The 22,801-nt window shown below is 42.7% G+C and overlaps 2 long non-coding RNA genes across 2 annotated transcripts in view; both read right to left on the reverse strand.

Moving 5' to 3' along the window:
- Window positions 1-1,650: 1,650 nt before the first annotated feature.
- On the reverse strand, window positions 1,651-6,902 carry LOC137477064 (uncharacterized). Its single transcript, XR_011000783.1, has 2 exons — window positions 6,629-6,902; window positions 1,651-5,905 (listed from the first exon to the last, which is right to left on the reverse strand). It is a non-coding gene; the product is annotated as an uncharacterized lncRNA (long non-coding RNA).
- Window positions 6,903-6,942: 40 nt separating this feature from the next.
- Window positions 6,943-22,801, reverse strand: part of LOC137477062 (uncharacterized) — a 71,226-nt gene continuing 55,367 nt past the window's right edge. The window contains exons 3-5 of the long non-coding RNA XR_011000782.1: window positions 11,450-11,621; window positions 8,930-9,114; window positions 6,943-7,514 (exon numbers count right to left, since the gene is read on the reverse strand). This is a non-coding gene — a long non-coding RNA (uncharacterized lncRNA). The remainder of the gene's footprint in view (window positions 7,515-8,929; window positions 9,115-11,449; window positions 11,622-22,801) is intronic.

Consider the following 22,801-nt stretch of genomic DNA (forward strand, 5'->3'; position numbering starts at 1 on the left):
ACACACACATTTCCCCTCCCATAATTCTTCTACAAGACACACTGAACTTGTAAAACTCACAGTTAAACACCTCAGAAAGTTATGTGAAGAAACAAGACCTTTGTGTTAAATCAAGACCTTGCAATCAAATCACCTTGATGTGACTTAAGGTTACACCCAGGTGTTCCAGGACATTCAATGCAATCCATGACTCCGAACCTTTGAAAATGAGCTGATCCAAATGGGCCCGTGATCCTTGTATCTTTGACTATCTATATAGTTCATTATAAAATAATATAAAATATAAAATTCATTTATTTCCATGAACCTGATCCAAACTCCAGTACAGTCAACAGAAACCTCACCACTGACTTCAAAATCAAAACCCATCACATTACCAAAAAAAAAAAAAAAAAAGCCAAACAAAACAAAACAAAACAAAACAAATCAAACGCATGATGGATTGTTCTGTCTCCACAGAGCACAAAGTTGCTTCAGTTTTAATGCTCACACTTCAACTTTAACTCCCAAACCTGTCTGTTTTGTGCTTGTTGTGGAATGTCATATTTATTAAACCATTTTTCATAGGAGTGAGTGCCAGGGCAATAATGTAAAAAACCCATCAAGTTTAGGTTTACGCAAGACTGACACCACAATTCAGGCTCTATGCTCAGGGCTTCATGCAGACTGGTGCAGGGACCAAGAGGACCCTTCCCTCCATGGTTCTAACCAGAGTCAGATTAGGCCCTTCACTTTGAGAAGTCATTTGTCAAGTAGTTCCTAAAATCAGACCGCTGAGGTGTTTCAGTGCTAACTTTTTACTCATCCAGAGATGTTTGACACTGGTTGAACAACGCTTCCTTCTCTCACAGCCCCATGAGAGGGTTGGGAAACAATTAAATGTGTCATAAGGAAAACTTGTGGAGGTGCTTGCACACCCCAAACTAAGATGAAGCAGTCCCCTTCCTAAATGTAGCCAGAATGATTTGACCATAAAAGAGCTGCTACTATCTACCTAAACGATCTTGTTAAAATCTCTTTCTTTCAGTGACTACATCCTTTTATATCTTATATAGCTGGTGAACCAAACACATAAACCTTTTTCTCCTGACAGCCCATTAGGTATGCTTTTGAGGTACAACCTCAGTAATTACTTCCTTCCAATGTAATTGTATTTTAATTACACATTTAAGGCCAAATTCTTTCCTCATCTATCCCAACTAAAACTCTCTGAAACCTTATTAATTTTAATTAAGCCGGAGTTGATGCAAAATTTCTAAGTGCTCAATTTTGCATTAAAAGTTTAAAATTCATTTAAACATGGATTTAATTTCCAAAAGCACTTCAATTGGAAATGTGCTCCTACGTTTAGTATTTCAGAGCAGTAACATGAAATATACGAAACATAAAGTCCTTTCCAACATATGATATTAGGACATAGCTCACCTTTAAATATTTCCTCATTTGCTGTAGCTACCTGAGGGATGTTTGCTACAGACTCTAACAAGACTTCTCTGTTGTTACCACCAGTAGCAGTGTTACTCCAAAGGGATGAACTGCAGCTGGAGATAAACTGTCCTTTTCTGAGAGGTGGGACAGAGTTTATGTCATCAGCCAGTGCAGTTGACGCAGAAAGACAGCCTGGGAATGAAGCAGGTAAACTGCCAGAAGGGACTTGGGTCACTGAGAGCTCAAAAAGCCAGTTTGAAGGGTTCATGTGAGCAGGGAATTGATACATGGAGTTGTCCATGAAGGAGTGAGAAAACATGGAAATAAAACTTTTCACTGTCTCACTGAATAAAAAGGACAAGAAGTGACTTGAGAGAGTCACTTATTATTTTCAAAATAATACTTGGAACAATTGAAACATCAAGAAAGTTATTTGAAGACTTGACCTGGACAGAATAAGACTGTAGAGGGACTCAGTAATATTGCTCAAAACTGAAAATAAAAATATGAGGCAATTGAGCCTTATGTTTCAGATGTAAGATCTCTGACACTACACATATCTTTGGAGACATTATGGTGCCCCTAATTAAAAGCAAGAGCTGCCTGTGGGATTCCAGAGTGCAAGCGAAATTACTGAGAGAAACGGATCCAGCCCTGGAGAGATCAGCCAGCATCACAAAGAGGTCACTGCTGAGCTCTCAGACAAGTATAACACATGTCACTGGGCCTCCAAAGCTCTCAGGTGAGGAGAGGGAAGTGCCCGGCAATGTCTCTGGAATACAGCAAGCTGGATATGCTGCACAGAGTACCACACAGAAGGGTTGTTTGCAAAACCTTTACAGCCCAGAAGGGAGGCTCTGGCAATCACTACAGCCTACTGCCCACAGTGGGCACTGCAGGATGTACCTGTGCTGACTCCCAGCATTTCTCTTAGGCAGCCACCCAGTAGCTCCAGCAAAGGTCTGACACTCTTTACACAACATACGCTGAAAATGTGGGAGACAGGCTTGTCTCAGCAGAACCATGGAGCATATCCTCTGGCCAAGCATGACTGCCCACAGCAAACACTGTCAGACAGGGAAAACAGTCAAGTGGCAGAGAGATAGCCCAGCCAAATCCCTGGGGGGCAGAATGAAACAGCGTGGACAGGTCTGTTTGCTTTCAATAACAGGAATGTGTACAGCCACCCCAGCTCATTGCCCCAGCTCCACAGAGACCAGCTTCCTCAGAGCAGTTCTCTAGGATTTTGGGAGCCCTAAGTGCAAAGGGGGTGAGGCTACAGGCTTTGATGTGGAACAAAACAGTGGTGAAAAGTGATTTGAGTCTGAATAATGCAAGAAAAGTCTGCCTCAGAGAAATTCCTGGAAGAGAAGTTAAAAAAAGCAGGAGACAGAGCTGGATGTGAGTAAGACAGAAGATATTACAGCCATGTTGGACATGACATGCTGCATAAAATAGTGTGTGACAACAGGTCAGAAGCTTGGTGTGAGTCTCAGGGCTACATCTGTAATTGCCAATTGTGCACAAAGTCCCATGACACAGAGGAAAGAGGGGTCATATGGATGTCTGTCTGACCCTTCCATACCCTCTCCACTTTTGGTTCAAACACAGAGAAAATGTGACACTCCAGGCCCAGAGGGTCAGCGCAGCCTCTTACCAGCCTCTGCACCAGCTTCACATGAATCCTCATTGTCAAAATCACTAGGATTGTCATTTTGAAAGTATTATAGACAGATAATGGACACAGGAAGCCTTAAAGATTAGAGATTGAAGTCAGAGAAACCCCTGGAGACGTTTGCTGTGTGTGGTGTCATTTATTGTTATAACCCATGGCATTGGCCAGATGTTACAAACCCTGCAGTGTGAAAGAGCCCCAGCACCTGCTGCCACCCTTATGCCCAGGAGGAGGTTACAAAGGCATTCAGCCTGTAAGCTCTTGAACAGACAGGAGACTCTGCTAGCTGACACCTCCTGTCTGAGATTGTACAGCACCTGCCACACCAGATCACCACAGCCTCAAAAAATCGTCTCTTTTCCTCTGGAAGGGGCAGCCAGTTGCAGTCATGCCAGAAGAGAACAGCACCAGATGCTACTGGCAGGGCAAAGCCAAAACTGAAAGATCTCCCAAAATGAAACAGCAGAGCTGCAGATGAGTCAGGAAAGAACTGGAGGCCAAATTAGTGTAGGATGACCCAGGGGCTCTCCTGATTTAGCGGACTGTGAACAATTAAATAGGTATATTTCATCATTGCTTGTTTCATGTAAATATTTGCTTTTAGTGTGTGTTGTTAGTGCAATGGAGGTATAAAGAGAGGTAGGGTGCTCTGGTACAAGACAAATGGACCTATCCCTTGTTATACATCTTACCTACTGGCACTGCTGAAAGCTGGTCCATGGTAGGCACTCTGGCTGAGAAGTGTGGATACAGCATCATCCACAGCTGTACTGCCTCTGAAAAGAGCTGTTTTCCAATACGGAGCTTGTTTGATTTTTGCAAGCAACGAAGGGCTTTTTGGCTCTTGCTCAGCATGTGTTACCTGACATGCCAGGCATTCCCAGCAGCCATGAGGAGAGTCAGACAGTGAGGAACTGCTCTGTGTACTGAGCTGAACTTGCTTTCTCATTTTTCCAAGTCTTGGCAGACAGGTAAATTTTTTAAAGGTACTTGTTTCTAAATACAACATGTAACTCGTTTTGCTGCAGTCTATCCATCTAGTGTTCTGGGCTTGTGGGTACAAAGTTACCAGTACCAGTTAACGTGACTGAGAGTTAAAAAGAAAATGCGTGTTTTTCTATCAGAGACAGAATGTTTGAAGTTAAAAGGTTTCAGTTTTGAAGCTCACTGTTCCTTGCCTGCTTAAATAAAGGGAAGTGGACCTAAATGATACATTTCTGCATAATTGAAAATGCACAAACACAGGGAGAGAGACAAAAAGAGAGAAAGTTAACTGGAAGCAATTTCCCAAGCAAGTTACTTGATCTTGGCCAACAGAACCTGCAGTTTCAAGCCATTTTGGCACTCTGGAAAATTTTCTCTGGATATTAAACACATTTACTCAGTGCCCGTCAATTCTGTGCTGCAGCCAGCCCTGGAGAAAGAGAGGTCTCTCAGTGGCTGCAGCCAGCACTCTGGGCAGCTTCCAATCCTTCTCTCCTGCCAACTGTAAATAAAAGCATAATGAAATAAGAGCAGCTAATGCTAACGCCCTAGAGCTGATGTTGGAACGAGGAGCGTGAGACCGGAGAATTGCAAGCAGCCTCTCCTCTCCACTGCAAAGCACTTGCAGCCCAGCCGCATCCCAAGCCAGGCTGATTTTCTGTGGATTCAGTAGCTCTGAAAGGGTTCTCTCTTCCATTAATTCATTCAGCCTTCTCTCAGGCTGCACTAATGATCAATGTTTTCTACACAGGCAGCCACACCAAGGAAAAAGAGAATCAATATTCACTTTGGTCATGGTCTCTCCAGTCCTCAGCCATTCCCATATGTGTCCTTGTGTTAACAACCCCATGCAAGGTATAGGAATGAGATCAGCAGCTGCCAGCAGGGCCCCATGCCACAGAAATTTCCAAATAATGTTTTTTCTCTGTCTCTTAGGGACACATAATGCAACTGATACTTCTGCCCTTTTATTACACCTTTTTCTGTGCATACAATTCATCTGGCAAATATATATTGAAATAAATGTAAGAAAAAAAATTAAATTAAAACCTTACAAATGAGCTCAAAAAAACCCAAATCAATGTGAAAACTGGTTTGCTGAAGTTTTGTTCCATGCACATAGTGTATGTAAGTATTTAGTAACATGCAGAAATTGCAGATGTGACTTAAACCTTCTAAGACTTTATGTTAGTTTTTCCCTGTGCAAAATCAGAGTCTCTGTGGTAGAAGCATGGCATGAAAGAACTAAGAATTGTGATGACAAGATGGTCAGTATTATTGACATTTTTCCTTCCATATTTTAATTTGACAGAACTTTCCTAAAAGAATGAACCCAAATTGAATTCAGTTGAGTTACTGAGTGAAAGAATGAATCATTTTCTTAATTTCCCTTAGGAAAGCAAGGTCTCTGCATTACTCGTACATGCCATCAAATTAAAATGATGTGAAAAAGTACAAGTTATCCAGCAATGAAATGTTGCGGAGTAAATGGGAGGCAAATGTTAAAAATCCTCCTCTGAGCAGCCAAGAAGAAAATTCCTTCATGATACATGTAGGTGACATAATCTTGGGACAGCCTTTCCATAGGTGTGGGCCTTCTTTGCATGTTTCCCAGGAGAAATCTGCACATTGTTTGTCAAAATGGCTGTAGATTTATGTCTTTGTTTTCTTAGAAATATGAATCTTTGTCTATTCATTGATTTTCAGTCTAGAATTAAACATTACAATCGTGTAGTACATCAGTCCGTATAGGCTTGCCACAGACTTTCAAGCTCTTTCCTTAAGTTCCTATTTTCTAGCTGAATTGAAGCATGTCTTCTGCAATTAAAAAAAAAAAAAAAAACAAAAATCAAGCATTGATTTAAACACATCAGGTGTTAGAAAACTGTCAGACAGAATGTGATTCCTAGTCTAAGTTGTCTCATGGTTTTCCTCATGTGGTTCATCAGTCCCCAGGCATCTCTGAACTCCCTCTAATCCAATCATGAAATGTGATTGAGGAAATGAAGTTCTTGGTATCTAGATAGCAATTGACCTATATAAAATATCCTTGAAAACTTATATTTCCATTGAAAGAAGTTGGAGAATCTATACATTTAAAAAAATACTTACCTAGTATCTAAAAGGGCCCGTACTAGACCCTTCAGAGAATGATGCAAGCAGTTTCACATTCTGCAGTTATAAAGTAATGCGTCAGAAAGGGATATTGTTCCTACCCCAACCTCTCATGAAGCATGTTTATGCCTTGAAGTACAAGTTTATTTCACTTACTTTTGGAGACAACTTTTATTCCGTGCTGTAAATCAGGGTGGCTTATTGGAAAACACTAGATTAGCGGTCGGTTTTCTAAACCCCAGCACTGACAGTATCTGACATCACTTTCTTCAGCATTATCCTTCAAAAAACTACTAATTCCAGCCCATAGTTATCTGTAAGCTGAAAACATTACATAAATATATTGTTTCATCGGTACCACAAAGTTACTCTATGTCAAAAGAAGTCAATATTTGCCTAATTTTCATACTGATATCCCAGCCTTACCTGTTGAGTCAAAGATGGGATGTGTCATGTTGGAAGCTGCCTCCACGGGCACTGGGGAGAAGAGACGGAGCTGTGACACAGTTTCAAATGCACCTTGGTGGAATTGTAATCAGACATCTCTGTGGGGACCTCAACAACTTCCCTTCTCCTCCTTTGTCTGAGGTCCAGTCACTTTGGGTTTTGATCTTTGTACTGGCATGGTTTCACTGCTGGCTGCGGGATACCTCATTCTCCTCATGTCCTTTGTCCTGATGACATTAGGCATGCTGGTGAGGCCCAGGCCCAGCCTTTGGGAGAGAAACAAAATTTAAAAGTAAAACAGATTTTGAAGTAGGAAGCACTTTTCCCATGTTGAAGAGTCACAACAGTTCTAAAATGAGAAGACATATTTTTAGTGATTAGCTGCAGTTAATCCTAAGAATGCTTTAGGCTTTGTAATAAGTCAAACACAATATCCTCTCCTCCGTGGAGAAGTGAGACGTGGGGTTTCAGAGTGGAAGAACAAAAGGATTACAAATGAGGTATTTGCAATAATTCCTCCACAGTGGCTATACACGCTACATAATATTTCCCCCTAAACCAGAAATCTTCCTTGAATAAAAGGAAGAAAATGACATTAGGAGAAAGAAGTCATATCTACAAACTGCATGTAAATCAGAAGTTCATTAGGGGAGTATGCAGAAAAGCTTTTGGAATATAATTTTGCTACCAACTAGTTTTCACAAGAGTGAAGTAAGGCTTTCAAAAGCATCATTGCTCTAAGTAATTCAAATTACCTACTCTACCTGATACTATCTCTTCCCATAGAGATTACAAAGCACTTAACTTTTTACCCACTTTGTTACAGAAATCCCTGAGGAAGATTTCAATCAATTTGCAAGCACTGCTGTGAGAAGAAAAGATACCAGAAGTTTTCAAAATTACCTCCCGCACATCTAGAGTTAAAAGCTTCATACAAGTATTGTCTCTGTATCATAAAGTTCTTTGTTCAGAAATTTACCACTGGGTCACACAAAAAAAACCCACTCTGGACCAAAAGTCAATCTACAAGAGTTCAGCTAAGAAACAATAATTCCTGGTGCTTTGTCCCCTTCTTTTTTCTAGCACTGAAATAGAAAAGATTCTATGTGTTCTACTGTTTCCAAGCATGAGTGTACTCCGATTATTCAGAATATACTTTAATTTTAAAACAAAAAGTGTGAGCTTATAGATGAGATTGCTGACAATGTTTGAAGTGTCAGGTGATCTCCGCCACGCTGGTGGCCATAGATGGCTCATCTGTCATTCAGAGGCATGTACCCTCTCCTAGGACATCTCCTATTTTGTAGCAGTCCAAGCTTTGCTTTTATTTAGGCTAACCTCCCTTTGGCACCCACAGGGTTGTGTTATAGCACAGGTCGTTTAGGGAATGTATCACTTGGTTTCTGTCCCTCCCCATAGCAAGCAAGATCCACACTTTGCAGTGTGGACATGTACTCTGTACCGACAAAAACTGCTGGTTCATCTTATCCCTCTCACAGCCCAGTGGGGGATTTAGGAGTGTGACTGTGTTTCATTCTGGCTTGCCACGGAACTGCACCAGACTCGGCGGCTTGCTCCTCAGGGGACCTGAAAGGGTGTTGGATTGGGGCAATTGAGAGCTGGCCCAGCTTCAATCAAAACCTTTTCTAGCAAGGGTTTTGTACTGACATACAAGGGGCTCACTACGTCCTGCTTTGTGTGCTGAAGTTTGAGAAACTCCAAACTAGAAAAAAAATTTGAAAAGAAGATGCAGAGGAGGAAGACTGTGTGGAATAAAAAGGCCCAAAGAATGAAATTTCCCATAAGTACTACCGCCTGCTGTGCTTTCAAACCCACAGATGAAAATCCAGGATTCTTTGAACCAGGAGAGCTTTGCCTTCAGCTTTGGTGTACCTAGGCTTCCAGGTAAGGTCACTGCTTTGCTGTCTTTACAGGTCCTGCAGCTTGACATACTTGCAAATTTCCTGCAGGTCACAACAGCTGCATGAGGAACACATGCTATCCTGAACAGAGCAGGAGAGAAGGGGCAGCAGGGAAGTTGCCAGAAAATGGTCTAGTGGAAGGTGTCACACCCATGGAACCAGATGATGTCCCTGGGTGTTGGAATCAGATAATCTTTAAGGTCTTTCCCAACCCAAGCCATTCTACCATTCTATAAAAAGACACCATTGTGGTAAAGTGGGCAAATGTCTGTATTATTGTGTCTGGCTGCTTCCTTGTCCTAGCTGCACCTTGCTGCCTGTAAATCCAAGCTAACTATGCAACTGACCAGCGGCAGACCAGCAGAAAAGGTGACATGATCGGGGTCTCCTGGTGGCTGACAGACATCTGAGAGAGCAACTTGCTTACCAGCTTCTCTGGGGCTGGCACATGACGGAGTCTCTCAACCTAAAACATGGCCTTTAGAAAGACTTGGGACTTCTGAAAATGGCTCTGTTTTATCAATAACTGAGGGAATCACAGAGCTAGAGGGGCAAATACACAAATGCCTTCAGATGCAGCATCCATGAAAAAAAAAAAAAAAGCAAGAAAGCAAAACAGTTTTAGTGTTCTTCCAGCATTGCCTCCCGCATTTACTCCAGCACACTATATTTGGTATGGCTGTTTCTGTAGGAGAGCTACTCTCTGACAAGTCCTCATGTAGAAGCAGCAAACCTCCAAGGAGTTTAAGGCAGTTTTTATTTAGACCCACGCTTTGTTATGATACCAAGTTTAGCCTCAGTCATGCTGCTTACTGATATTCCAGTGTCTGTGGCTGCTCACAAGCTAAAGGTCCACATTTCTTGGGTTTCATTGATTTCACAGCATTTTTGCCCATGCAAAACTCTGCTCCTGTTAATCCAAAACTTTGACTGTAGCTCAGATGTCTGGCGATGGAGAGAGGGTGGTGGCAAAGACAGCATGCAATGTACACTGACGGGGACAGGAGCATTGTGTAGCTGTCAGCACAAAGAAAGGGAGGCTCATCTTGCAGCAGCAATATTTGGGACAGAAGGCTGGAAGATCAATTTAACTCCTTTGATGTGTCATATCTTGCTAGTAAAGGTTTAAAAGCTATTTCTGTCTGCCACATTGATTTTCATTATCGTGGATCCTCTTCCTGAGATAAAGAATTTCTCACAGAGAAGTTTCCTAAACTTGTTTAGCTTGCGGTGATGTTATGTTTTAAATTACAACACAAATACGTGCATGCATATATGCACCAGCTCTTACTATTCATAAGAAATCTGTGTATGGCACTGTGTGATTTTAGTATTCCATGAGAGCAGTATTTAAATTATGTTTTTTCTTAAAAAAAAAAAAAAAGAAAAAAGAAAACAAATCATAACTCATCCAGCTCGCAAGTACAACACTCTGTCGTGTTGCTCCTCTTCCATTAATCTGGAGACTGGGAGGCATTAAGTGACGTAAGACCTTTGAATCTGCCCCCTCAGAAACTCTGACAGCTCAGAACATTGTACATTCTCCATTATTGTTCCAAAATATCAGCTTGCACACTCCAAAACTATTTAAGAAATACTGATTTAATCATATACTCCCCCACATTTTTGCAACTGCCATCACTACTGTGAGTTTTAATATGCTGAGTGGGGCAATTGTGGTGTTTTGCTGCTCTAAAGAAAAATTTTTTCCTCATAAATTCCAGGAATGGGTTCTTTCTGCTATTTTAGCTACTTCATGTAACAAATAATCTTTGCAATGGGAGAATTTGGCTCATCATGCAGATTTGTGTTCTTTATAAGTGGAAAATAATAGCACACGGTGTTCCTCCTGTGTCACTGCTTTTATTCCAGTCAAGGTTGATAACATATTTCTTGGAGAGAAATGCACAAATTGGCCTGCATGGGAAACCTGATGATAATGATGATGATGATGATGATGATGATGATGATGATGATGATGAGCACCAGTTTGGGGGTGACATTCTGGTATAGTGCAGTTCATTCCCTGCGGCACTTGGGATTTGGCTGGTGAGGCTTGAGAGGAGACCAATGAAAGTCCTTAAGGCTGAGATGAAAACCATGCATGGTGTTACTGCTGGAAGAGCTGTTTGGAGGAGCCTGAGTGTTCCCAGAATAGTACAGTTCCTCTAACATAGCTACAAGAAACACATCAAGCTCCAAAGAGATTCTTTTTTTAGGCTTGGATCTAAGGAAGTGGGGGGGGCAATGAACAGTAGAAGGCTGACAATGAAAAGCAGGCATTCATTTGAAGGAAAGTAATACATCTACTAAACTCTTAAAGACTAACAGCATAAAGCCTTGTCAGTGCCATCACTTTCCCCATATATAATCATGTTAGGATTTTGGTGTTCTTAGAAAAAAAAGAAAGATTACAACATAGCATTTTGCAGCATTATAGTAATAATAAATACAATGCAATCTGGAAATAAATGAAATAAGGGCACTTTTTTTGCCTTTTTGTCTGGGCTGAGGTGTTGCAGTTGCTCCTGCATAATCATATACATCAGCTATGTGGTAGCACATGGAGGCCCTGGCAGTGTAAAAAAGCCACTGGATTTTGCAATAATTGCACTGTAACTTTATGAAATGTCCTGTACAGTTAGCATCCCACTGCATATACTTATTGTTTTGTATAGTCACATGATTTAATGCTCCTGGGCTGCATTTTTGAAGGGATTATTTGGGTGTTTATATTTTTCACTGCTCCTTGAAGAGTTCACTTTCCTGAGCAGTCTGGTGAATGTAGTTCAGCATGTCTCAGCTCCTCCATGGAAAGAAAGGAAAGATCTTGTGGTTAGACCCAGACATTTCATTTTCTTAGGCATCAGGTACTTACTCTCTAGACAGCTTGGTTCTCTGGCTTACAGCTATGGGTTTCCCTGCTGTCTTGGTCGTGTGCAGAAAATACAATCCAATTACTTCTACCATGTGGAGAAGATGCAGAGAGTCAGCAGTGATAATAGATCCCTGCAGGGCAGAAAGACCCATCCCCTGCAAAATAATGAACCCTGTAGCAAAGGAAAAGAAAAAGAAGAAAAGGGTTGGAAAAACACAGCTTACAACTGAAGACCCCATGGCCATGAGTGAACTGAAGTTGAAAGTTCATGTAGCTTTGAATCATTGCTCGAGGCTCTCTTTAGAGTCAAAGGGATCTCAGCTCATACACTGGTTACACATTTAATCCTGCTTTAGCGGCTGCAATCAAGTCAAAAGTTTTTACTGTTTGGGAGGGTTTTGAGTGAAAGCTGATACCGCGTGTGGTGAGAGAGAGCTTTCTTCAATTCCACAGACCTGAAATAATCAGTACCACAGTGTGAGCTCCACTTCATTCAGATGCAGTGTAGGCCGAAACTTCTTTCCTAGTCCTGGATATTCTTCACAGAGATGCAAGCCTGACCATTTCTGAAGCAAACACTGATATTATGAATCACAGCAGCACCTGAACAAGTGATCTGATTTTAAAAGTGATGAAATGGAAACTGTTGGTGCTTTTTCACCTCTGAACATCAGACAGTATGTTCACAGCTTTCTCTGGATGGAGGCATTTGGTTTAGCCACTGTTTTGCAATTTTCCCTCTCTTCCAATGTGTTACGAATGTAGGTGCAAAAACCTAGGTACCACTATTGTTTGCAATAAGAAGCAGTAAATATCCACTCATCACTGCTTCACCAGGATCACGTTAATTATAAACACAGCTAATGGGCTGTCTTTGAGGTCATTGGATTCATTATTGGGATTTCTTTGCCTACTGTGGAAATCAGTATATTTGGGGATCCTTTTAATGGAAGCAGTTCCATTTGGATATGTATAAAATTGTTGATCTTGCAAAACAATGTGTGACTGTATAATTTTGAACTTCTCCCTCCTCCCCAAATCAAATTTTGCCAGTTATATTTGTGGGAAAAAAAAAATCATTAATTGTGTGGCAGAACACAGCTTGGAAAACCTTCCCAATGCTCTTTTCCCTTCACTTTCTCTGCTTACCCAGAAGCCAGAACAGATACTATCAATTCAAGGACCCTCTCCATATTGCATGTGCAATTCACAAGCAGCAGCACACACTGTGCCCTCAGCAAAGCCCGGACTGGGTGATGACAGCCTGGCCCCCACAGAGGAGCAACTGCATGTGCTCATGGTTCCAGAGAAATTAGAAGATGGAAGAAGAATTAGACTCTAGCCACCTCTTCCCAGGTGACCTGCACATCATTTTTTTTTTTTTTTCTGGAGAAGCTGGTAAATGCATTTGAAACACACACAGGGATATTTTTCAGCCAGTTTAAGCCATGGAGGGGAAGTTTTGTGGGCTACAGAATAGGTGAGTGAAATTTTTAAAACCTTTACTCTCTTTTTGTAGTCAGACGCCTAATGATGATGAGTTTGTTAATCTTTCCATAAGGCTAATCAGCATAAGCTTATTAGCCATAAGCATCTGTTTCCATCCATGATGGAACAACTGAATTGCCTCCAAGCCTGTTGGCGTTCTACTCTTGAAAGTCATTGGCAGCAGCTGAGCAGAATCAAACTATGGTGTGGGGTTTGTAGAAAGAGCAACCTGCCACACACACATCCTTGCCCAGACAAGTTACATTACATAGATCTCATTTCTCTAGGAATTCAGACTCTAAATATATTTTAATTTTTGCCCTCTTTATCCTATGCATTTCATTCAGCTGTGCTTCAATCACTCTCTGCCAGCCTTTCTTGCTCTTGTGAGGCTGGAGAAGTCATAAACATGGCAGGTCCCTTTGAGTGTTAATGCTGGATGCTGTCCATGACTGCTGAGCTGCAATATGTGAGCCAGCGATACCACAAAGAGAGAGTTTATATTCCTTCTCTATTACATATTTTTAGTGTGCAAATCCACAGAGCAGAAGAAATTTATAGCAAAATGAGTGGTCATGGGGAAAGTAATCTCCATATAAAGCAGTGCCAGATAACCTCTCTGTCTGGGACTCCTTCTATTGGGAAGTTTCCCACCAGGCTGAATGAAACCTTCAGCCACTGCTGCTCTTTTTTTGTGCCTCAGTTTTGTGCCTCAGTGACAGGGGGTCACTGACATTGTTTATCCATTATTCATTTAGCAATGCCTCTGGGAAGCAACTTAATGTCATGTATTTTTCACTTACATGAATTTCAATAAACTGGTTTCTTCTTCAAGCTTGCCTGCACTGGGAAAATTTTCTAAGTTTTTACAGCCAGCATAGCTTAAACTGTTTGGAGACTGCAGCAAGGGCCTGGTAATAGACAGCATGAGGTGAGTGATTGTTTTTTACCAATGCGGCTTCAGACTGTAGCACTAGCTACATTTACTCAAACATGAACTATTAAGACTACATAAACCATTAATATTTTGGCTTTGTTGAAATACACAGTATCTGTCTCCCTTGGACTGAAAATGCTTCAATTCCACAAACTGCTCATTCTCCCTTGAAAGGCCTGGCTTTCAGTAGAAGATTTGAGTTTTTCTTGCTTTGCTTTCCTAGCCTTCTTTAAAGCAGGGTATTTTAACTCAATATATCACTAACAAGCCCAGATGAGATTTCAGTGCAGCTGAAATCTGTCAGAATCAAAATTACATGAAGTACTAAATTTTGAGGCAGTGGTATGTGTGCAGTCAAGAGGAGGTAGATTCTGATCTGGCTGGGTGAAATGCTCCCGGTTAAATCCCATCACGTGCAGGCCTCTGCGCAACCAACACATTTGTGCACTAATACAACTGAGGGGTTGGAAAGAGAAAAAAAATTCTCTCTGGGTCTAATAGGAAGGATGTGAATAAATCATAGCTGAAAACATGGAGTGGAAAAGTTTGGTGGATACCCAAGAGATGGAGATGGTAGATCCTTTGTTGAAGGCAGCTGAGGAGAAAGAGGAGGTGCTACAAAGAAGGGCTCATGGCTGTCCTCAAGACCTCCTGGTCTTGACATGAACAATATATGGGTCATTGGATGTGGTGGATTAAAAATTATCCTGTAGTTTCAAAGATGCATTTTCTGAAGAAGTGGAATTTGCTGAATTTCAGTTGGAGTCAGATGCACATGCTTCACTCCTTTAGACAGTCTCCAAAAATAGGAGAAGCAAGGTGGGTTGTAACAGCATGAGTCCAAATCCTCGTGTGAAAATACTTCCCTTGGCATGGGAGGCATTTCTACCTCAGGATAAGTCATGGCCAGGTTAGGGTAGCAGAGGCCAAGCTCACAGACCCACGATCAGTCAGAAGTGCTCAGCCCGTCCTGGGAGCAGCAGAAGACCCTGCTTTTCCTGCAGCTGCTGTATCCCCTCCATACTGGGCTTCTGGCATGAGGAGGTAGGGGCTGTGCTTTGCAACATGCTAGGAATGAGAACATAGGGAAGAGGAGAAGGCAGGAAAAAGTAGTTGTATCTCAGCCTTTGCCTGTCGCTGTAGAGCAGGACGGGAACGAAAATGACTCCAAATCAAAGGCTAGAGAATGGACTGATTTATTTCAAATGTGCCGCTCTATCTATAGAGAACATCGTGCGGACTAATTTCATTGGTCTTAGAGTAAAAACATCTCACATCATTGGTGTGCAGTTAATGACGCACAGTGGCAGAACATATATATAAACAATGTGAACAACAAGACAGATTAGAGAATTATTTACATTCTTTCCCAATTGTCTCCCAGGCTCTCGCCTGGTTAGAAAACCCTCTCTTTTTCTCTCTGACTGACCTGAGACTATCCACATTTACCAAGCCATTTTCCTCCTGAGAACTGATCCAGCGATCCCCCTGAAATCAGAAATCATGTGGTCATCCAAAGAGACACTAGGACCATCCAAAAGGAGGGACAGAGCCTCTTCTGAAGCAGAAATTGTCTGTATTTCTCTTTGGTGCTCCCATACCTTCTCAGATGGGCTATGCTGTCATCTCAGGCTACCCCTGGAGTGGGTTTGGCTTCCACAGTTCCCACAGCTTTGGAGATTAGTAAAAGGCAATTTGAACTGTTCACTGACCTCTGCAAAAGGGCTGGTTGGTCACTTTTCCCTTCCCCTTTTCTTTCCAGGGCCATCCAAAAAGGAGATTCAGTAGTCTGTTGGCAAGGGTGCCAGGTTTAAATTAGCTCTTGAGGACCTCTGTCTGCACTGAGAGGGACCATCTTGTTCACATCCCCATGTCCTTTACCTGACCAGGAGAATGCCTGATTCCCAAGCTGGAATTTCTGCCTAGCCAAGTGTCCCAACACAGGACTGTGACCTGTCTGCTGTGGAACACCTCTGGAAGGAAGTGCCTGTCTCTCTTCTCTGCTCCCCTGTCCCACAGCCAAAGCAGCTTTACACCTCAGGGTCAAAGCGTGGTGCTCAAAGTTAGGGTGCCATGAACAGGTCTCCCTTGAGCTCTGCACTGAGTGCAAAGGACATCTGAGGGCATACAGCACCTTTCCATCATCCCAGAATTAGTTTCTCTGCAAAATAGTTTTGTACTTGCAGACACTTAAGGGTGCAATGTCCCTCCTTCTTCTTGCCTCCCAGAAGCTAAGATTCTCACATAAAATTCAAATGAAGATGGTTTTGGTGGATACTCAGTAAAAAAAGCAAGTTGAATGGTGAGACAACAAATCCTTTCTGTCTCTGAGAAATTACTGTATGTGGTCCTTAGTGCTAGACTGCCCAGATTGCCTGCTATCTAATGAACCCTTATCTTGCCTCTACTAAACATTTGACTATAAAATCAAGGCTTTACACATTTGCTTTAGTCTATTCTTACTTCAGCTGACAGGGTGGTGAGAACTGCCTTACTAGCTCTCTTGAGGCACTCCTGGTGGCTCTCCAGGTTGCTAAATCATCATCCATGCAGATCCTCTCTGAAATAGTGGCTTAAACACAACTTCCATGCCCTCCCTCAGTTGGATTACAGGATGGAGGGGCAAGGAGTTACTCTGACCACCATGATAAAGGCAGCAGGCCCCTCTCATGCTTGCACAGCCACTGCTCAGGCTCAGGTTTGCAGTGGGTTCAGTTCTCCCTATGCAGTCAAGAAGCTTATGGGCAGCACAATACGGATCATGAATTGTCAGAAAACTTCCCTACTTTTTCTCCATGGCAGACAGATGTGTAGGTGGAGGTATTTTTTTTGTCTCAGAATCCTGCAGCTTGATGATTCACCAGCATAAGCTTTGATGACTCCTACCCTCCAGTGCTGTTTCCTGCTCTACGGTTACACTGGCTGCCCAGCTGGCAAGCTGAGGGGAAACCTGCAAAGAGAGGGTGTGTGAGCCAAAGGAGCCTTTCAGTGAACAGAGAAGGCTGTGACTGGTGTGTCATCCACTTTTAATATGATGAGGTGTCCCCTTGGAGAGTGTGTCTCCCATGTATACTGCATGCTAGGCAGTATATTCCTGTGGCATGCAGAAATATGGGAGAGCTAAACCCTTTTGAGGCTCTGTTGGAAGCTGCTTGTCAGTGTCTTCCCATCCTGGCCACAGGGGTCGTAGTCCCAGGTGGAATCAAAAATCAAGGTTTTTCCCAGCATCTGGACTGTGCTACCCCAGCTTCCTGCTGTGTCCCAACTGGAAGTACAGCTCCAGCCATGGCCCTGTGAGAAAAGGGTAGCAGGTGATCCTGGTCTGCCACAACAGACATCCATCCAGGCAAAGCAGGGAATGGCAACAGCACACCAGTGTCAGTCCCCTCGAAAAAGGACAGGTTCTCCCCAGAGGGAAGGCAGGCTGCAATGCGCTCAAAGTGGGAATCTGAAGCATCCGTATTATATCCACAAAATATCCACTTAATAATTATGGATAACATAATATCAGCTATGGACTACTGAGAAGAAAACAGCAACATTCCCTCCCACAAATGCAAGGTTAATACTTTTTATCAAATTTATTTGCTATGCTTAATTTACATTCTTTTTCATGTGGCTGTGAAAATACATAAGTGTGAATTACAAACTCCATTTAAATACCTGTATTTATTTTCATTCTTCCCCTTTCAATAAAATTTTTGGTGGCAGACAAGCTCCTGATGGACAATTTTCATACACATCTGTGCAGTTTTTTTGATCTGTTATAAATTATTTCATAGCCAGATTATGCCTTAATTGTTTACATACTAACTGGGGACAGATAGTGTGTAGCCTAGGCTTTATTTAGCAACTTAAACTAAAATGTTACTGAGTGGTTGGTAGACAAAACATTACATTGTAAGGGTTGTTTTTTTTCTTCCCTTATCCTATAATATTTTACTTTGATTAAAGCTCTACTGAGGTAAAATTGCACATCTCACACAAAAAGCAATTTACCTCAGCTCTTATTGAAGTTAACCGTACTTATTTGTCCTAGCATAATGTATTTTTTAGCTGCATTCTAACTGCAGTGCTTTATCATATGAACCAAGCTAGATTTAATCAAATTCAGTTTGTGTTGTGAATTTTAAGACATTTGTTCAATTAGTTGGAATAAAAGCAAAACATGTGGAAGAAAAATTAAAGTTAAAAAATGCTGTTGCTAAGCTGGGCATCCAATGCTCCTTCTGCACCTTTCTCATCCCGAGATACTTCTCGTGCTTGAAAAGGCTCCCCAGGCAATTTTTTTTTATTCTTTTCTTCTGTTCCTCAGATTGCTGGTGAGGCTCATGGGATGGGGAGAAGATAAGAGTTATTTTATCAGGTTTCAACAACCAAGGCTAAGACCTGGTAGTTATTCCTCTTGTTGTGTCTGTCATGAGCTTTTTCTGGGCTCTGACGGATGGGACCACATTCAAGCTGGGGCTTTTTTAATGTATTGGAGTCCATAGGGAAGCCACAGTGCTGCTACCCATCTCCTCTCTAGACTTTCCAGTGCCTCTCAACTGCTTTCCTATTACGCTCCTCGTTGCCACCTGGTGGAAAAGTTGCCATTATTTACTCATGCTGGCCCTTCAGACCTGGGTGTGCAGCTCAGGGAGACCAGCACAGGAGCTGAGGGACATGGGGAAGAAAGGTCAGACCCTAACACACCTTTCCAGCAAGCAAATTACTTTCTCCTCTCACCTTTCTATTGCTTCCACTAAAATGGCTTGTTTGCACCCAGACAAGGTATTTTGGGCTATCAGAATGTTTTTGCTGTGTTGTCCTGCCAATGAAATACAACATCCATTAATTATTATTGTATTACTTTTATCAAGAAAATTTTATGCTTGTTCTTACTACGTCTTATTTTCTTCATCTGGGAATTCTTTCCTAACTTAGTTTAGGCTCTCCAGTTTGAGTGATTTGAAAATGCCATGGTAAAAAAATGGCAAGAAATAAAAATGTCTTAGTGAAGTCAGAGTCCAGTCTCTCAACTGAGAAGCGCAGTGTTTTCATGTTATGAGACAGTTTCTCAGACAGCCAGACAAGGTGACATTAAACAAATCACACTAATTACAACACAATTTATGTAGAGAGATTTTACTGGCCTGCTAATGCTTGGCAGGAGCTGTCAAGTACTAATGTTTCAAAAAAGAGCATTTCCAGCATTCACTTTTTTGGTCCTTAGGGAAATGGTGCAGCCTGTTGAGCTCCCTTGTTTGTGCCACGGTAAGCAGAGCCCAGCCAGTGCAGAGGCAGGAAGGGCTCAGAGACCAGAGTTCAGGCCATGGCTTTCAGACAGAGTTACGTGGACTGTGCTGCAGCCACAGGCAGATCACTCCTGAATGCACCCCATGCCAAACAAAATCTGCAAGAATTTCTGTGATCCCTGAAGGCTTTGCACCTCTCTGGCTTCACAAGTGTCCTGCTGTGTGTGTGTCATGCCCAGAGGTGCAGACAAGACCCTGCCATTCTGGGCTGGAGACATTTTACATGGGTTGATGCTACATTCTACCACTGAGGAAAACATTGTGCATTAGGTGCCTTATTAACAGAACAAGGATTAAACACTTACCTAAAAACTTGCCAACAGTACAATGAAATTTGTTTCTCAGGAGCCTGTAAAGAGCTTTAAGCTTAAACCTGAGAGATATGTAGGGCTTTACCTCCAATTCACTTAGTTTAAGATTGCATTCCTGTAAGATGGTATCTCCCCCCATCCAACCCCAGCTAGTGGTTACCTTCACCTTCACAGAACCAACACAAGGGTATGGGGCACCCACTCCTCACCCATGCTGGTGCTTGCACCACAGCTTAAACACTGCAATTTACAAGAAGCCACCCTGGCCTGAGAAGTGCTCAGGTGCATCATGCTGATTTTACTGCAGGGACAACAGCAGCCTGGTAATAGCAAATGGTTTTGGGAGCAGGGCCAGGAGGAAAAAGCAGGAGGGGGAGAAGGCTGGTAATGGCCTCTCACTGTCAGGGTTTTCTGAATGAGTCTCTGGCGTTGCTGTCTGGACAGGCCTCCACTCCATGGCCACTGATCACACACAGACATGGGACACAGAATTAGAGAATATTCTGAGTTGGAAGGGACTCACAAGGACCATTGAGTCCAACTCCTACATTAATGGCCAGTGCATGGGAAAGCAAAGCTCTAGGCTAGACCTCTAACTCAGGGGAGAGTGAGGTGCCATGGGGAAGGGTCCTCAAAACCCTGCTGCTTAGAGCTAAATGAGCCCAGAATCTCCCTCTGCTTCTCTGGGACAGCTGGAAATAGAAGCCAATTAGATAACCATCTCCCTCTCTGGAAAGGTAGAAATGCTCTGGCAAGTTTTTCCTCATGTGCACAAAGGAAGACGGTGTGAATCAGTGTGAGCTGGACATTCTCAAATAGGCTGGGGGGTGAGATGGCTTGCTCTGGAGGTGGGTTCAGATCCTTCTCCAAAGCTGTCTGAACTCAGCTCTCTGAACTGCTAGCTGGATGTAGGGGTCCCCACACTCAGCCAAGTTGCTCTCATTCTCCCACGTCATTCATGTAGCCCATGCCTGGTTTTGGTATCATTTGGAAGTGTCTGTAAGCATGGGCATACCGCTGCAGAGCCTGGGCATCTTCTTTCTGGGCTTCTTATGTTTCGCTCTGAGCTAGATTTGCAAGCAACTCCACATCTGTGCTTCCAAGGCTTCATGCTGCCCATGGGAATTTATTTCTGGTGAGTCCTGGATACACGTGGAAATTGCTCAGGAGCTAAGCTGTATTTTTGAGAGGGTCATAAGGACTCTAAATGGTGTATTTAGCATCAGCTGGAGACAGGAACACCTTAAGGGGCCTTGGTGGAGGTGGCACTTTTTGCATGCATCAAGGAAATGCAAACTCCTGCCAACCGTAATAGCACCATTAAGTCCTGCAGGGCTTATACATCCAGCGAGCATTTACAAGAATTACAAAGAAGATGTCTGAGGGGAAAGGACAGAGTACTACAAGGGGCACAGCCTCCATGGGGAATGAATCCCCCTGGTCTCACCAGGAAAAGCAATTCCTGGGAACAGAAGATGATCAGCACCTTGTCTAAGCAATGTCTGGGACTTACACCTGACTACAATCAGACACTCTCCTGCAGCAGCAACACACAGAGCTTGTTTTCCTGTACAGCTGTACCCGGTGGCACATGTGATTGTCACTTGCTGGGTATGTGCACATTTTCACACTTGACTCGCAGTTATTCCAGTGCTACAAGCAAAAACAGCCCACAGTTACACGAAAATTCAGTAGGACTGATAATGCGTATAGCAGAGGAGAGAAATGGGTCAGAAGAGTTATTTCAAGACAATGTTGGTGATCGATGTTGGTAGCAACACCAAGTTATCAAAAGGAAACACATATATATATCTTTTCAGAATAAAAAACGAGCATCTGCACTTCAACAGGGTTTAGTGATTGCTAAATGGCTCCATTGTCAAGTGAGAAGCTTTATGAACAGAAGGGGTTACATGAAGCAGTTGTTGTTTACACCTGAAACTAGTGTACTAATAAAGCCATCATTCTTTGCTGACAATTCTCCTCTGCTCTGAGCCAGAGCAGCCTGTGGAGCTGCATCACAGCTCTCCCTGAAATTGCTCCTTGCAGGTGTAGCTTTTCTATGTGTTTGCTAATGGTTGTCCAGGTCAACTCACACACTGAGTCCCATTTAATTCAAGAAAGCAATGTGTTAAGAAAAGCATTATTCAGAAAAGGGAACTTTGGCCTTGGACAGCAAAAGGAGAGCATAGAGTTAATTTTCTGTTTTGAATTGCCCTGCAGAGGAATTTAACTTTTTCCAGTGAATGTCAGGGGAGACCAGGGACAGAAGACACCATGGACAGAAGTTTCCTTGTGCACCTGCCTCCCTTGCCTTGCCTTCCACAGATAGTGGAGATGTTCCACAGCCCCACAGACTAAGTTTCAACTGGATAAAAACAAAGCCTAAATTGTAAACCACTAAAACATTAGTCTGAAATCCAATCTTCTTCTCCCTCCCAATTTCTGTACCTTTTATACAACCACCACCATCATCTCTTTCTCCTATATCTTTCTCCTTGCTAAGGCAGGGCACATGAGGTGCCTTCACCTTGAGAAGATCAATCCTGGGAGTTGTGACCCTCTGATACCTCTTGCTGCAGCTGCACACCTCCTGTGGTGGCAAACCTCAGCTGCTACAGAAGTGCCAGGGAGCCCTATAAACCTTGGCACCAAAATTGTCCTCCAACAGGTGTGGAAGGAGGCAGCAAGCTCTGAATTATTGTGTCCCTTAAACCTACCAGGAGCCTTGGGTGAAAAAGTGCCACTGATGGAAGAGATGAGAATGGAACCAAGGGACTAAAACCCTTCCAATGCCCACTGGGTGTTTGCATGACCAAAAGGTGCACAGGGAGATGGTGGGAAGGGAGGAAAGTCTGAGAAAGGCAATAAATATGGGAGATGGGGGCTTCAGTAACCCCAGGAAGATGGAAATGGAGAAGCAGAAAGAATTAGCAAAGTGAAGAGGTATTGATGGCAGTAGGAAGCATTGTTATACTGTGCTGCATAATCGTAAGGCAGTGTTTTCACAGCTACACTTAAAAAACCCATAAGCTGGATCATAGAAAAGCTTAAAATGTGCTGCTTAAAACAACAAGTTTGGCCCTTTATTTTTCTTTTCACTTCTCATTGACAAAGGAGGATTTTGGTAATGTCTTCAGGCCTTTTTTTCTAGAAATTAACATTTAAGAAAACAATTCTCACCAAGCTGTGTGACTCAAAGAACTGGGGCACTGGGGAAAACATCAGCTATCACAAACCTTACCACTGAACGGCAAGCACTAATGAGTGGGGGATTAGGTTTTCCCTGGACCTGCCTCTTTAAGTTCCTGGTAGCTTT

This window comes from Anomalospiza imberbis, chromosome 1 (assembly GCF_031753505.1).
Source record: "Anomalospiza imberbis isolate Cuckoo-Finch-1a 21T00152 chromosome 1, ASM3175350v1, whole genome shotgun sequence".
Taxonomy (NCBI): Eukaryota; Metazoa; Chordata; class Aves; order Passeriformes; family Viduidae; genus Anomalospiza; species Anomalospiza imberbis.